General features: G+C 45.3%; 1 protein-coding gene and 1 pseudogene across 1 annotated transcript in view; one reads left to right on the top strand and one right to left on the bottom strand.

Annotated features, from left to right (window-relative positions):
- Window positions 1-17,105, bottom strand: part of LOC144161564 (uncharacterized) — a 365,076-nt gene that overhangs the window by 35,817 nt on the left and 312,154 nt on the right. The window lies entirely within an intron of this gene.
- On the top strand, window positions 857-9,962 carry LOC144162170 (uncharacterized; annotated as a pseudogene).

The following is a 17,105-nucleotide window of genomic DNA, read 5'->3' as shown; positions in this document are numbered from 1 at the left end:
ACTGGGTAGGACTAGACCTGCTAACAGAAAATTTGCTATTAAAATGTGAGCTGTAATTTTTCGCCTCTGCTTTGTTGTACTAGTTCCCCACGACTAGGAAATCAGAAATACTTTTGTATAATTGTAGTCAGTTTCACCACCTATGGCAATTGACAATTTTTCGCTAAACGCAAAAAAAACCATTGCAATGATTATAAAAAAATATGCTCATGGATGTTATTGTGTTTTGTGATCTGCAGGACTGCGGTGAACAAAATGAAATTCGACGAATAATTCCGACGAATTGTGGGCATCACTAGAGTAAAACAACTTAAAATCATACCTTAGGAAATTATACTGCTCCTTTTTTTGTACCGTCAGTTTCAGGTGATAAGAGAAGCAAGACTTGCATTTTTATATAGTTACTGCACTTGAACCACACACGAGATGTAGGATATCCGAATTCATCAAAAAAATACCGATGGACAGGCAACAATTTTGCTCTTGGATGTCGGTGGTCCACCAGAACATGATGAACAAAAAAAAATTACAAAATATTTACAGAAACGAAACAACGTTGTGTTTGAACCACTAAATATAGAACCGCTAACGGAAAAGGGTGGGGAAAATGTCTGAGCAAATAATTCGGGTCTCCTTTTTTTGTACTCCTTGTTCGGTGCGCCTACGAAAAGCAAGGAATGCTTTTGCGTAAATACTGTGTTTCAAAAAGCATAAGGAGGATAACGCTTTATGAATGTTCCGTATAAATGCCTTGCAATGATGAGGAAAAAACTGGCTCACCAAGGTTGTTGGTTCGCCAGACTGCAGCAAACCAAAAAAAAAAAAAAATCCGACGAAATAATTACTACAACGAAGTATGGGCTTCACAAGGTTAGACAAGTTATAACTATACCCTAGCGGATTATCGTTGCCCTGTAAGTTTGAGGCAGCAAAGAAAAAAAATGCGTTTGTATAGTTTCTGTCAATTCAAGTTCATGGTGTCCCAATGCGGCAAAAAAACACCTCTCTATGGACCGGCAAAAACTTTTGCCTATGGTTGTCGGTGTTCGGCCAGATTTTGATGAACAAAAAGAAGTTTGATAGTACAATTGCGGCAACAAAATCTGGTGTTTCAATAGGCAGAAATGGATCTGTTAACGGAAAAAGTGGAAGAAAATAGCAAAGTATTCGGATCACCTTTTTAGAACACATTACTTAGCGCGCAAACAGAAAGAAGAAATGGTTTTGTATAATTACTGGGAGCGGAAACCTACGGTTGTTCACGATTTATCACTGCTCGCTAAAAACGCTTTGCAATTATCAAGAAGAAATTGCCTTGCCGATGTTGTCGTTGGTCCGCCAGACTGCGGTGGAAACAAAGAAATTTGACGAAGCAATTGCAGAAACAAAACATGGCGCTTCCTACAAGACTACGTCTGCTAACAGAAAAGTCACAATCAAATCTGTGGAAATTATTGGTATATTCCATGTTACACTCTCAGTTCTGCCCGCCGAGAAAAAGCAAAAATACATATGAATGGTTACTGATAGTTTAACCACGTATGGAGTTCATGATATATGACAGTTCTGGAAAATAATCTTTGCACTGTTCTGAAAAAATTGGCTTCCCTACGTTGTTCTCGGTGGTCCACGAGATTGCGGTGAATCGAAACAAGTTTGACCATATAATTGCAGCAACAAAACGTCGGGATTTACAATGTAAGACTAGATTTGCTAATAGAAACATTTCAGGCAAACAGGAGCAAATTATTTGGTTCCCCTATTGTAGTCACGGTTCCGCACGTCTACAACAAGCAAGAATGCATTTGTATAGTAGTGACAACTAAACCACATATCGGGTTTACAATATTTGTTAATATGGGAAAAATGGTAAGGACGAAATTGTGTTATGTATGTTGCTATAGGGGCACCAAACGGCGTTTGAGAGAAAGAAACTTGACAAAATTATGACAGCAACAAAAATTTCGACTTCACTACGTTAGACCAAATCTCCTAAAAGGAAAGTTAGAATAAAATCTTAGGAAGTAATTCGGGTCTACATTTTAGTACTCTTTGTGCCGCGGGCCCGCGAAAAGTAACAAAAAAAACGCTTTTCAGTAATTACTGTTTGTTGAGCCACATATAGGTTGTTCACTAGTTATGACGATTCGTGAAAAGCGGTTTGTATTCGCCCTGAAAAAATTGGTTTACGATTGTTACGACAACCATCTCCACCTGACTACCGCAGCAACGGACCAACGAAGCAAGGCTAGTCACCGATCCCCGAGGAGGATGAGCGCCCCGCAAGGCCACTTCAGGCGGGTACCTTTTGATTTTCTGTCGGGCGCAGAGCAACGACAAAGCATTGCAACTTGCGAGACAGAGAAAAAGACAACTCGGAAATGAACGGGGACGGGGCAGGAAACTTGCAGGTGTTGGAGGTCACCGACAGCGGCGCGGGAGGTCAGAGTAGTGGCACGTGAGATACGGCGTCGGGACAGCAGCTTGAGCTGCTTCAGCTGCAATTGAAAATTGCTGAGGCGGAACAAGAGAAGCAGCGCTTGATGTTAGAAAGCAAGGGGCTGAGAGCCCGTAATGGGGCTGAGTCCAACAAGGACGGTGACAGCGTATCGCTTGGCGGAAGGCCAGAGGAAGACAGACGGCTGAAAATTGCCGGCCTGCTTAAAGGTGTACTGGCGCCTATGCCGAACCAAGAGGCACTGGTGCCATTGTGGTTTGAGGACGTCGAGGTAACACTCGATTGTTATGACGTTCCGAGTGAGTGGTGGGCTGGGCTTGTTTTGCCACAGCTGAGCGAAAGGGCACGTGGACTGCTGTGCAGGCTGACAGCTGAGGAAAAAAAAAACTTCTCTAAGCTTACGTCTAGCATCCTAGACGGTCTCAGGCTTTCGGCAGCGGAGTACAAAAGGTCGTTTTCCGAGTCTAAAAGAAGAGAAAAGAAGTCCTGGGATCAGTTCGCTGTGCGCCTGAAAAACTGTTTCGACTATTATGTCCAGAGTTCAAAGGCAAGCGCATTCAAAGAACTAAAGCAGCTAGTTGTTGCGGATCGCTTAAAACAATGTTTGAGCCCTGAGGTGAAGGCGCATGTTGTTCGTATTGAACAGGTTGCGTTTTTGTCACCCCGTGCCGTGGAAAAGCTGGCGGAGAGATTTGAGGAGAGCGAAAAGTCCAGGCCTGCGCAAAGGAAGGCAAGTGTCGAGGAAGGGCAAAAGAAACCTAAAACGCTTGCAGACGGCCCCACGGACGCGAGATGGAAGAAACGTTGTTTTGAATGCAAGAGCACTCATCACTTTGCCAGGGATTTTCCCCAAAAGGGCTTTGTTGCAAAGCAGGGCACTAAGTCAGCAGCGCGTCCAGAAAACAGACTGGCCCTGCATTCGAGTCTACCGTAGGAACGACAGACAGGGTTGGGCAAGATACGCAGCCGAAGCAGCACGGGTCGGCAACGGTTACGCTTAAGAGCTCGGGGCAACAATTTGACGCAGTAGTGGACTCAGGAGCTGAAGTGAGCATAATCAGAAAGTCTGTTTTACCTAGATACGACTTTACAGGTTCGCAGATAAAGATGACAGGAGCGTTCGGGAAACAAGTAATAGCGGAGTTGGCCTACGTCCCGCTGACAGCGTCCGAAGGAAGTCCGTACGTAGGATCCGAAGCGGGTCAGGCGGCCGTGCTTTGTGCACTCACGGACAGGCTACTGAGGGGACCGATGCCCTCATCACGCCCAACGATTACGCACAACTTCTCGAGGAAAGAGCGCTTCCAGACGGGGTGCCAGATGAGCGGCCAACAACCAAAGAAACCGGAGCCGCAGCTGAGGAGGCAGGCGAGACAGGCGAGGAGCAACCGGCGACTACCTGTGTTTTAATAACCGATGGCAGTAGCGAGGCCTCTGAGCCGGTTAAAAGCAAACGAGAGGAGTTACGCGAGGCTCAGGTTGCAGACCCGGCATTGCGGGATACTTGGGCGCAGACAAAGGCCGGAACGCATGGCATGCTCGTTCAGGACGAGTTGTTGTATCACCAGGAGTACGTCGTTGGTCGCGCGTACTCGCGGGTCGCGGGTGGTGCTACCGTCGCACAGGCACAAAGAAGTGCTAAAAATGGCGCACGATTCACCATGGGCGGGACATTTAGGAGAGCGGAAAACGCTGCAGCGGGTGAAAGGCTCATTCTACTGGCCACGGGTGTCTCAGGACGTAAAGGAGTCCTCTAGATCGTGTCACAAATGCCACGTGAAATCTCCAGTGAGGCAGAAAGATAGGGTTCCGATAACGCCCTTGGCCAGGCCCAGTGCGCCGTTTCAGACGGTAAATATGGACTGCACCGGCCCTCTGGACCCTCCTTCTACTAGGGGTCATCGCTATGCCCTTTGCGTGGTAGATTTGCACATCAGATGGCCGGAAGTAGTGTGCCTTCGATCACTAACGGCAAAGGCTACTTGTGACGCGTTACTGCAGATATTTTCTCGGTATGGAGTACCGGAGACAATTTGCTCGGATCAGGGCACCAACTTTACGTCGAGGCTAACGCAGGAGATGTTGCAGAGGTTGGGAGCCAGACCTAGGTTTTCCACACCAGATCATCCACCATTCCAAAACTTCTGCGACGAGTGGCACAATATCGTCGCAAATTGCTGTTCCTTAATCCCCTCGTTTCTATTTTTACCTTTGCTGGTTGGCGATATGACGCCAATTTCCAGCCAAGGGATTAAGATGCCAAGCAATATCGCGGCTGTGCGTGCTGGAATGGTTCGTTGGCCCCGGAGAGCCTCGATTCTGTACATTTTCTGCGCGATGGCGAGATGTCCAGCTCGGCTTGTGGTAGTTTCTAACGCATTGGCGTACATGTTTGCGTGTTCGTTCGGAACTTCCACTATTCACTCGACATTTCTTAGTTTCATAAAAGGAATGTGTAGTATCTTTACCCAGCATATAGCTCACTATGCATACTCTGAAGCCCTGCCCAACTTGCATTATGTTTTGTCGGCGTCCGCCAATTCAGAACATTCTAGTATATCATCATAGGTTCTGTTGCGGGAAGTGAGTTGGAGGGTCGCATGGTCATTCCATTCTTTTTGATAAGTTGCTTATTTGAGCGAAGTTTGCGTTAAAAGTGCTTCAAGAGGCTTAAAAATCTGCTTAAAGAGGCAATCTTTTGAATGAACAAAAATTGTGTTTTCTCTGCATGGCTCCTTTAGGAATAAATGCTTTTTATGCTCAGGAAAAATTGTCTTACTGCTGTGGTCGGTGTCTCTTCAGACTGCAGTGAAACAAAAACAAATAGACGAAATAAATAAATAAACGAAATATAGGGCATCAGTAGGTAAGACAAAATATGTTAAGAGGAATATTTCTATAAATTCCCAGGCAATTATATGGTCTTTCTTGTTCACTCAACTTGGTGCGTTTATAAAAGGCGTAAATGCATTTATAGATATGACTGTTCACAAATATAACTATCAAGCAGAAAATGCTTTGGAATGGTCAGAATAATGGCTCACAGGGGTTATTTTCAAGTATCTCCAGACTTCAAATATAAGAAAAAAAATTAGACGAAAAATATACAGAAAAAAATGGCTCCAGAGGGCAAGTTTAAATCTGCTTAAAGAAAAGTTGCCATCAATCAAAAGAAATGATTCTTCTCTCTGTTGTACATTCAGGTACGCGCATGTACGAAAAGCAGAAAGTGTTCACAATGGGTCTTCTCATATTATATATATTGAAAGAGAAATGCTTTAAATGATCAGCAAAAATTGCCTTACTGCTGTAGTCGGTGTCTCTCCAGACTACAGTGAAAAGAAAATAAATCGATGAAATAAAAAATTAACCAAATCTCGGGCATCAGTAGGTACGACCAAATTGGGTACTTGGAAAGTTTCCATAAAATTCGAGCAAATATTTTGCTCTCTGTGTCAGACTCAGGTACGCGCAGCTCCGGAAAGGAGAAATGCGTTCATTTCGGGTGTTCCCACGCTATAAATATTAACCAAAATTCTTTAAATGCCCAGAAAAAATTGTCACTGTTGTTGTCGGTGGCTCTCCAGACTGCAGTGAAAAGAAAACAAATTGACGAAATAATATTATGAACAAAATGTCAGGCATCAATAGGCATGAATAAATGTGCTAGGAGGAAAGTTAAAATTTGAGTAAATATTTCGGCTCTCCATTGTGACTCATGTACGCGAGTCTCCGAAAAGCAGAAATGTGTTTATTATGGGTGTTTCCAAATAAAAGAAATAAAGGAGCCATAAAGACAAAACAAGTTTGTTTTATTCGAAAGATTAGGTGTTTCATAGTATCCCAAGTGCTTTACCGGAAGCAAACAATGTTTTATAAACTGAAAAATGAGGCACTTTTGGCCAAATTTATAAATCTCCTGCTAAGTTGTACATTTCGCAACGTGAACAATGGTGTCATATGAGCCGGTACATGAAACAAATACTTAGTACGTCGACTCCGTATAGCACCCACACCCGGGAAGGAAACAGGAGCCGGAACTGGTGCCGTAAAAGAGACGGTGGCCATTAAATATTACTAGTAAAACCTAGTACACCGGCATCCCTTGTCATGGAATCGCCTGATCCGGACAAAAAAGCTCTCTCCGAGGAGCTCGGACTTGCATTTAACAATTTCATACCATTCCCACGCTCAATGCTTCTAAGTGCACGAGTGGCAGGGGTTGTGGGATAGACGGATGGACCGGATTCCGCGATACCCCCAACAGACGAACGACCAGCCATCGGCACTGCTGCGTAGACAACCCCGTCGCGACGGATGAATACAAACTGGTACGTATGTGCCGTATTTTTATTACGGTTAATATTAGTTCAACATCAGTAGCAGTATCGCTTATGCCAGTTGGCTGGTGTTGTGACTACAATGCCATTCGGTCGAGCTCTCAGCTCCGACCAGAAAGATTAGAGCATCAATGCGCGGTGTGTACGATATTTTTTTCCACTCTCAGAGCACTTTAACGGTGATTTGATGAAGTCGGCGACGAGTTGCGGGATGTCCCAGGAGTGACCTTATGCAAAGGTCCCTGGCGTAATCACTTCGTCGGAAATGAAGCGAGGACACTCGTACTTCCTTTAGCTTCCTTTCTATCTCCTCCGTTTGCAAAGTTCAAAAAACGTACCCACTAGCTTCGCCGATGTTCGACGTTGGGTAGGTTACGAAAGAACTTGTCACCGGCGGGGATGTCGCACTCCCTCGGCAATTTGCCCGTACTGCAAGACGATTTCTGGACGCAGACCAAAATTTCATTGTAAAGTACTCGAACAAACTGAAGTTTTCAGTGGTGGTAAACAGGAAACGGGCTCGCAACTACAGCAGCAAGCCAACATCATTCCAAAACTTCTCCGACGAGTGGCACTATGTCGTCGATGCTTGCTGTTCCTTACTCTCCTCGTTTCTATTTTTACCTTTGCTGGTTGTTGATATGACGCCAAGCTCGTCTCAAGGGTTTAAGATACCAAGGAAGATCGCGGCCGTGCGTGCGAGATAGGTTCGTTGGCCCCGGTGAGCATCGAACCCGAAAATTTGTCTGTGCGACGGCGAGTTGTCCAGATCGGCCAGCGGTAATTTCGTACGCATCGGCGTGCTTATTGCATGTTCGTTCTGAACTTCAACTATTTATTCCACCGTTCTTAGTGTCATAAAAGGAATGCGTAGTACGTTTAACAGGCATATAGCTCACTATGCAAACTCTTAAGCCCTGCCTAACTCGCGTTTGGTTTTGCCGGCCTCCCAGAATTTAGAGCATTCTAGTATGACATCATAGGTTCTGTTGCGGGAAGTGAGCTGGCAGGTCACATGGTGATTCCATTGTTTTCTATTATGTTGCTTATTTGAGCGAAGTTTGCGTTAAAAGTGGTGTTAGTGTGGTTTTAAAGAGAAAATCTTTTGAATGAACCAAACTTGTGTTTTCTCTTCATGGCTCCTTTAGGAATAAATGCTTTATATGGACCAGGAAAAATTGTCTTACTGCTGTTGTCGGTGTCTCTCTAGACTTCAGTGATACAAAAACAAATAGACTAAATAAGCAAATGAACGAAATTAAGGCATCATTAGGTAAGAATAAATCTGCTAGGAGGAAATTTTCCATAAAAGCCCAAGCAATTATTCGGTCTCTCTTGTTCTATTATATCGGAGCATTTATAAAAAGTAAATGCTTTATTTATATGACTTCTCACAAATATAACTATTCAGCAGAAAATGCCTTGGAATGGTCAGAATAATGGCTGACAGAGGTTATTGTCGGTGGCTCTCTAGACTTCAAGTATAAAAAAAAACGTTTGACGGAAAATATGTTGGAACAAAATGTATCGCTTCAGAGGGCAAGACAAAATGTTGTAAAGAAAAATCCGAGGAAAATATTCTTCTATATGTTGAACACTCAGGTATGCGCATCTACGAAAAGCAGAAAAACGTTTGTTATGGGTCTTCTCACATTATCAATACTAAACCAAAACTGCTTTAAATACCCCGGAAAAATTGTCCTACTGGTGTTGTTGATGTCGCACCATACTGCGGTGAAAGAAAACAAATTGACGAATTAATTTTATGAATGAAATGTCAGGCTTCAGTAGTATGAATAAATCTGCAAGAAGAAAGTTTCCATTAAATTCGAGCAAATTTTTTGGCTCTCTTTTGTAGACTCAGGTACGCGCGGCTCCAAATAGCAGAAATGCGTTCATTTAGGGTGTTTTGAAATGATAAATATTCAGGAATAGATGCTGTAAATGCCCAGGTAAAATTGTCTTACTGCTGTTGTCGGTGTCTCTCCAGACTACAGTGAAAAGAAAACAAACCGATGAAATAAATAAATGAACAAAATCTCTGGCATTAGTAGGTAAGACTAAATCTGCTAAGAGGAAAGTTTCCATAAAATCCCAGGCAACTATTCGGTGTCTCTTGTTATCTCAACTCGATGCGTTTATAAAAAGCGTAAATGCATTTCTATACATGACTGTTCACAAATATAACTGTTCAGCAGAAAATGCTTTAAAATGGTCAGAATAATGGCTTTCAGGGGTTATTGTCAATGTATCTCGAGACTTCAAATATAAGAAAAAAAATTAGACGAAAAATTTATAGAAAAAAACTTAGGACTTGAGAGGGGAAGTTTAAATCTGTTTAACGAAAAGTTTCCATAAAATCCAAACAAATTTTTCTTCTCTCTGTTTTTCATTCAGGTAAGTGCATGTACGAAAAGCAGTAAGCGTTCATAATAGGTCTTCTCACATTAAAAATATTCAGGATGAAATGCGTTAAATGATCAGCAAAAATTGTCTTACTGCTGTTGTCGGTGTCTCTGCTGACTGCAGTGAAAAGAAAATAAATCGACGAAATGAATAAATGAACGAAATCTCGGGCATCAGTAGGTACGACCAAATCGGCTACATGGAAAGTTTTCATAAAATTTGAGCAAATTTTTTGGCTCTCTGTTGTAGACTCAGGCACGTAAGCGCGGCTCCGAAAAGGAGAAATGCGTTCATTTCGGGTGTTCCAACGTTATAAATAATAAATAAAATGCTTTAAATGCCCAGGAAAAATTGTCACTGCTGTTGTCTGTGGCTCTCCAGACTGCAGTGAAAAGAAAAGAAATTGACGAGATAATATTGTTACGTGGCGCAGGACATGAACAATCATATGGGGACGCTGTATTCTACACTATTTACATGGCTGCTATCCCCGAGCTCACACTGGCTGCGCGTCAGCCACCTCCTTGTCGCCGTTGATGGTGGGACATCGGGAATTTTCCACTAGTTCGTAACATCACTACCCGGCCAAAGAAGACCGTCCCGGTCGTGCTCAGTCACCGTGAATGGATGGGTGCGGAGAGGATGAGATGCGATGCGTATAAACACTGAAGTCCTTTCCACAGCCAATGACGATGGCGGTCTCCGATGACGACTGGTCCCCGAACATCGACGCCCAGAAGGCCACGACGAACCGATGAGGGTGCTGGGAACCGCGCTGGACGAGAAGGCTGGGGACACGGCATGGGCCACACGTCTTGGCTGGTCACGTCTCGTCAGGTCTCGGTTCTTGATCGGCCTCTCATGGGATGTGGACACGGATCGGGGGCATAGTCATGTGCTGATCTTGGCGGGGCTAGGGCGGCCTGACACGGCCGGCGTACCCTCGATGTTTCCGCCGGTGCGTAGATGTAGCGATGCTGGGGCCAGGACAGCGAGAAACCAGCACACTCCACCAAACATGTTACGTGGCGATAGCGAGACGTCTAGCTCGGCCGGCGGTAGTTTCGTACGCATCAGAGTACATGTTTGCATGTTCGTTCGGAACTTCAACTATTTACTCCACCTTTCTTAGTATCATAAAAGGAATGTGTAATACGTTTAATGGGCATATAGCTTACTATGAAAACTCTTAAGCCCTGCCTAACTCGCGTTATCTTTTGCCGGCCTCCGCCAATTCAGAGCATTCTAGTATGACATCATAGGTTCTGTTGCGAGAAGTGACCTGGATGGTCGCATGGTCATTCCATTGTTTCCTAATATGTAGCTTATTTGAGCGAAGTTTGCTCGAAAGTGGGGTTACTATTGTTGTAAACAGGCAGTATTTCGAAAGAACCAAACTTGTGTTTCCTTTTCAAGGCCCCTTTAAGGAATAAATGCTTTAAATGCCCAGGAAAAATTGTCTTACTGCTGTTGTCGGTGTCTCTCCAGACTGCAGTGAAAAGAAAACAAATCGACGATATAAATACATGAATAAAATCTGGGGCATCGGTAGGTACACTAAATCTGCTAAGAGGAAAAATTCCATAAAATCTCAGGCAAATATTCCACCTCTCTTGTTCTCTCAACTCGGTGCGTTTATAAAAAGCGTAAATGCTATTATATATATGACTGTTCACAAATATAACGATTCAGCAGAAAATGCTTTGGAATGGTTAGAATATTTGTTTACAGGGGTTATTGGCGGTGGCTCTCCAGACTTCAAGTATAAGAAAAAAATTTGACGAAAAATATGTAGGAAGAAAATGTAGGGCTTCAGAGGGCAAGACAAATTGTTGTAAAGAAAGGTTGCCTTAAAATCCGAGAAATTATTCTTCTCTCTGTTGAACACGCAGGTACGCGCATCTACGAAAAGCAGAAATGCGTTTGTTATGGGTCTTCTCATATTATAAATACTAAACCAAAACTGCTTTAAATACCCTAGAAATAGTAGCCCTACTGGTGTTGTTGGTGTCGCACCAGACTGCGGTGAAAGAAAAGAAAGTGACGAAATAATATAATGAACGAAATATCGGGCTTCAGTAGGTATAAATAAATCTGCAAGAAGAAAGTTTCCATTAAATACGAGCAAATTTTTTGGCTCTCTGTTGTAAACTCAGGTACGCGCGGCTCCGAAAAGCAGAAATGCGTTCATTTAGGGTGTTTTGGAATTATAAATACTAAGGAATACATGCTTAAATGCCCAGGAAGAATTGTCTTACTGCTGTTGTCGGTGTCTCTCCAGACTGCAGTGAAAAGAAAAGCAATCGACAAAAAAATAAATGAACGATTTCTCGGGCATCAGTAGGTAAGACTAGATCTGTTAAGAGGAATATTTCTATAAATTCCCAGGCAAATATATGGTCTTTCTTGTTCACTCAACTCGGTGCGTTTATAAAAGGCGTAAATGCGTTTATAGATATGACCGTTCAGAAATATAACTATCAAGCAGAACATGCTTTGGAATGGTCAGAATATTGGCTTACAGGGGTTATTATCAATGTATCTCCAGACTTCAAATATAAGAAAAAAAATTAGACGAAAAATTTATATAAAAAAATGTAGGGCTCCAGAGGGCAAGTTTAAATCTGCTTAAAGAAAAGTGGCCATAAAATCTGAACAAATTATTCTTCTCTCTGTTGTACATTCAGGTACGCGCATCTACGAAAAGTAGAAAGCGTTCATAATGGGTCTCATCACATTATAAATATTAAGGAAGAAATGCTTTAAATGATCAGCAAAAATTGCCTTACTGCTGTTGTCGGTGTCCCTCCAGACTGCAGTGAAAAGAAAATAAATCGACGAAATAAAAATAACGATATCTCGGGCATCAGTAGGTCCGACCAAATCGGCTACGTGGAAAGTTTTCATACAATTCGAGCAAATGTTTTGGCTCTCTGTTGTAGACTCAGGTACGCGCGGCTCTGGATAGGAGAAATGCGTTCATTTCGGGTGTTCCCAGGTTATAAATATTAAACAAAAATGCTTTAAATGCCCAGAAAAAATTGTCACAGCTGTTGTCGGTGGGTCTGCAGACTGCAGTGAAAAGGAAACTAATTGAGGACATAATATTATGAACAATATGTCAGGGATCAGTAGGCATGACTAAATGTGCTAAGAGGAAAGTTGCCATAAAATTCGAGTAAGTTTTTCGGTTCTCCATTGTAGACTCAGGTACGCGCGTCTCCCAAAAGCAGAGAAGAAATGGGTGTTTTCAAATAAAAAAATAAAGGAGCCATTAAGACAAAACAAGTTTGTTTTATTCGAAAGATTAGGTGTTTCATAGTATACCAAGTACTTTACCGGAAGCAAACGATGGTTTATTCACTGAAAAATGAGGCACTTTAAGCCAAATTGATAAATCTCCTGCTAAATTGTACATTTCGCAACTTGAACAATGGTGTCGTATTGCCGCGAACCATACATTGGGTTTGTTTATTTGTGTTTTGCTTTTACCGCCCGGCTGCGCTGGTCTGTGTTATCTCTGCGCCAAGGGAAGCGCGTGTTCCATTCTTTCTTTCTGTGCCGCATGTGTTATCTGTTGTTATAGGGAGAGCATTCCGATCTAACATGAACAGCCCAGAATAATCTTCTTGAATATACTATGTTCTCGATGTGAATCGACGTTTCGAGAACCACGCGCCCCGAAAGATAGAAAGCCTGCAGTGCGGACGCCGGGGCATTCGATTCGACGACACTCGCCTGTGCAAGTCACTTTGTTGACCACTGCTTCGCCGACTTTGTATTCTTTTGAGTTGTTAGGGGAGCACAAGTTCGCTCCAATACAATCCAACACAATCCACTTTAATCCAATCCAATCCAAATCCAAGCCAATCCAAGCCAATCCAATCGAATACAATCCAATGCCCCTCGCGAGAGAGTGTTATAGCGCCGAAATCGCCACCACGCGAACGCGTGATGCTGACGTCACGATCACGCCACAGATGTTAGCGACCGCAGCGCGCGCGAACGACATATGTGGTTTAAGCGCGAACCGACCGCGGCGAGAGAGCGCGATGCGAGCGCCCCACCTGTTCTTGCGCGCGAACCTAACGCGGCGAGAGAGGGTGTTGCCTACGTCCCCACCTGTTGTGCGCCCGAACCGAACGCGGCGAGAGAGGGCGTTGCCAGCGGAGAGAAGGCGAGGAGGACGCGGGGGAGAGGGCGCACCTCTGGCGGACGGTTGAATGAGGCAAGGATATAAGGCACGTTCGTAACCTTCCGTTCTGGGTCGGCTTTGTGGCTCAGTTGGTAGAGTACCGTGCACCTTGCGTTCCGCCCGCAGAGTCGTAGGATCGAAACCTGGCGCCGGCAAGTATTATTTTTTTATATAGTGTAGGGGGAGCGATGCGGACGCGGACTACGGACGCCAACGCGGGTGACATCGTGAGTTACTGAAATGCTCTGCATTTAAAACGTGTTTCCCATTCAAGACAACTGCATCGTCCTTGTCTTCGTGACATCTGGTGAGGTGCGGGGTACGCACCCTTCATGCACACTACAACCTCTAGAAGCCGCCAAGCCAGTACAACAAGAGCCAGCCTCCGCGTGTAAGATTTACCACCCGAGTTCGGTCTACTACCGGAGAAGACGAAGAAGAAAGACGTCGCAACCAGCACCATGCTACCAATCCTCCTGTCGTTCTGCAGCAGCCATGGGAACCGCCATCATTCCGAGGTGCCCCCGGAGAAGACCCAGAAGAATGGTTGGAGAAACTGGAGCGCGTCCGGAAATTCAACAGGTGGGACGACGCAGAAACGTTCCGGCACGCTTTCTTTTACTTGGAAGATTCGGCTCGCACTTGATTCGAGAACCACGAGAGCTCCTTGACAAACTGGGCTCAGTTCAAAAGCCAGTTCACTAAGACCTTCACTACCGTGGTCAGAAAATAACGCACAGCGCTTTTACTTGAAACTCGAACGCAGCGCCCCAACGAAGGGGTAGTGATCTTTGTTGAGGAGATGAAGAGGTTGTTTCGACGTGCGGATCCGGAGATGACAGAAGAAAAGAAACTAAGGTTTCTCATGCGAGGGGTAAAGCAGGAGATTTTTGCTTGCCTTGTCCGCAATCCTCCCAAGACGGTGTCCGAATTCGCGTCTGAGGTCGCCGCGATGGAGAAGAGGCTGGAAGTTCGAACGAGGCAGTACGATAGCCCGGTCAACGTGCTGGTATCCGAGACGATCGGTGCCGGGGCTACAAGCTCCGACACACTGCGTGAGACCATCCGAGCAGTGGTCGGGAAGGAGCTTGTTCCGACGACGCCGCAACCTCCAGTGGCTTCCCTGGCTGACGTCATCCGCGAAGAGGCTCAACACGCTTTGGGCACTTCTATGCCATCCGAGGCACCCCGCGAACCACAGGCGATGACCTATTCCGCGGCTGTTCGTCGACCCCGCCCTGCTCCAACCCGTCTACAAGAAGCTCCGCTCTCGCCGCCGTCCCCACTGTCGCCGCCGTCCCCACTGTCGGCGCCGTCGACCGTACCGCCGTACACATCCCAAACCCAGACGCCGAGGAAGACTGACGTTTGGGGAACGCCAGATCATCGTCCACTGTGCTACCATTGCGGAGAGGCCAATCACATCTATCGTCGCTGCCCGTACAAGAGACTCGGACTGCGTCGTTTCTCCGTTTCTCGGAGTGCGTGGTTTCTCCGTCCTTTTTCGTGATTTTGTTCAGTCGCCTGTGGTCAACACAAAACCTTAATGTGCCGTCGTTTTTCTTTACGAGTACGACGGGCGCAGCCCAGGGGCTTTTCGATGGCTGTATAATGTCGTCGCTGAGCATGTCGTCGACTTGAGTCCGGATGGCTTCCCGTTCGTGTGAAGAGACGCGGTACGGTGACTGTCGGGTAGGTCGGGCTCCATCTTCGGTTATTATTCGGTGCATCGCTAGAGGGGTCTGACGTAGTTTTGCGCTCGACGAAAAACATTTGCTATACGGGGTATTCATTGACGCGCAGCGCGCGGTGCATTGTGGGAGAGTTCGCCATTTTGAAGTCCTCGGTCAGTCGGCGCAGCACGGGAAAAACGTTTACGGGAGCGCTCTGGCGAACCCATCGTGATCGCGTATTCTACTACTACGTGCGACAATGGTTTACTGTGCGATAGTCGGTTGCACCAGCCGAACGCAAACCAAAAAGAGGAAAATGGAAAGCAACAGCAAAGATCCAGGCTTCTTCAAAGTCCCGAAAGTGCGCACAACGGAGTGCGAGAAAACGAAGCTCCTGTCGGAAAAGCGTCGTCACGAGTGGCTCGCGCGGATCAGCCGGCCGGGAACCATGGACCCCGACAGGTACCGAGTGTGTTCAAGACATTTTCTATCGGGTAGGTAAGCGTCATTTCATTAATTTAACACCTTGTGCGAAAAAAAAATGACCGAGTGGCAACACCACTGTGCTCGCGACATGGCGAAATCGCGAAGCTTTTCAAGGAGGCGCCTTTAAGCTGTATCGAGGGCGTAGCGGGGAAGAAAAATGTATATCGAGGAGCTAATTTGTGGGAGCTTATGTTCGCGACAGCTAATTGGCAGTGAAATGATAAAAATCGTCAGGGAAGCCGCTTTGGAAACAGCGACGCATTAATCGTAGCATGGCATGTGAAAAAAAGGAGAGTGGCTCGCGGGCAAGCTGTCGTTCAGGCTGCACGTCAAAACCACGAACCTTCCGAGGACATATCGAACCCAGACTGCTAAAACGCTGTTGGAGTTGGAGTAAGTCACACCCAAGTGAAACACTGAGAAGAAACAGCTGTGCATGTGTATGCATTTCAACGCCCCCCTTTCTCGGACGCTGGTTCATTTGCCAAGCTCTGCGACGAGCGTAGCCATACAAGTGTGTGTATCTATACGCCCATTTTTCTGACACGCAGGTTCACCAGCCAAGCTTTTTGATGAGTGTAGCCCTGACTGGGCTCCTTCGCTTCACCTGGGCTATGAAGCAAAGCCTGCCAACGAGGGCAGGTACAATCGCCTGAAAACACGACGCACTCAGAGTCAGAAAGAAGTTTCTGCAGGTGAAAATTGTCTGATATTTTACATCCAATTACATTTCACTGTAGAAACAAGGTACTAGGATGCCTTTCTTTCAAATGCAGTTGCAAGTGTGGACATCCCAGCTGGGACATTTGTGGACGAGGAGCCAGCTGTGGACGAGGAGCCAGCCCTGGAACTCTGCCACAGTAAAAATTTTCTTCAGAGGCCTCTCGCAGCCCATAACCTGATTCTATCAAGTTACATTTACGAAGTGTACTCTGAATAACATACTGTATTATCAGCTGATGCGCTCTTTCCTGGCATGTGAAAGTAGCCGCTCATTTTAAATTCTACATAATGAGCTTCTCAAACTGATTGTCTGTTATGCATTTCTTTTCTTGCTAGGCATCAGCTGCCAAACAGATATGACAGGCAACGACATCCAGCAGCTTCAAGATGCGGCGGCCAATCTGCAGAACGAGCTCACAGATGTCTAGACGAAATTGTTAGCATCCAAGTTTTCGGAAGACAGTCTTAGGGAAGATGATCAAACAGTGGCATTCTACACCGGTTTGCCTTCCTTTCTGATGTTGTTTTCGTTGTTCAAGCGTTTGAAAGATCACGCCTCGCACTGCTCAAGGAATGTCCTCACACAGTTCGAGGAAATGATGTTATTTCTTAGGAGGCTGAGGTTGGGACTCCACACTCAGGATCTTGCATATCGTTTTAATGTGTCACAGCCCACTGCATGCAGAATCCTTGAGAAGTGGCTAGATGTTTTCTATGACCGGCTTGGTCCACTTGTGTATTGGCCAGAGAAAGAAGACATTATGAAAACTATGCCAGTTGCTTTTGTTGAGAATTTTGGCTTGAAAGTACGAATAATCTTGGAC

Source organism: Haemaphysalis longicornis, unplaced genomic scaffold, assembly GCF_048455015.1.
Source record: "Haemaphysalis longicornis isolate Haplotype H1 unplaced genomic scaffold, Haemaphysalis longicornis Haplotype H1 scaffold_12, whole genome shotgun sequence".
Taxonomy (NCBI): domain Eukaryota; kingdom Metazoa; phylum Arthropoda; class Arachnida; order Ixodida; family Ixodidae; genus Haemaphysalis; species Haemaphysalis longicornis.
Note: the sequence above shows the minus strand (reverse complement) of the source record. Positions and strands in the feature narration are given on the sequence as shown.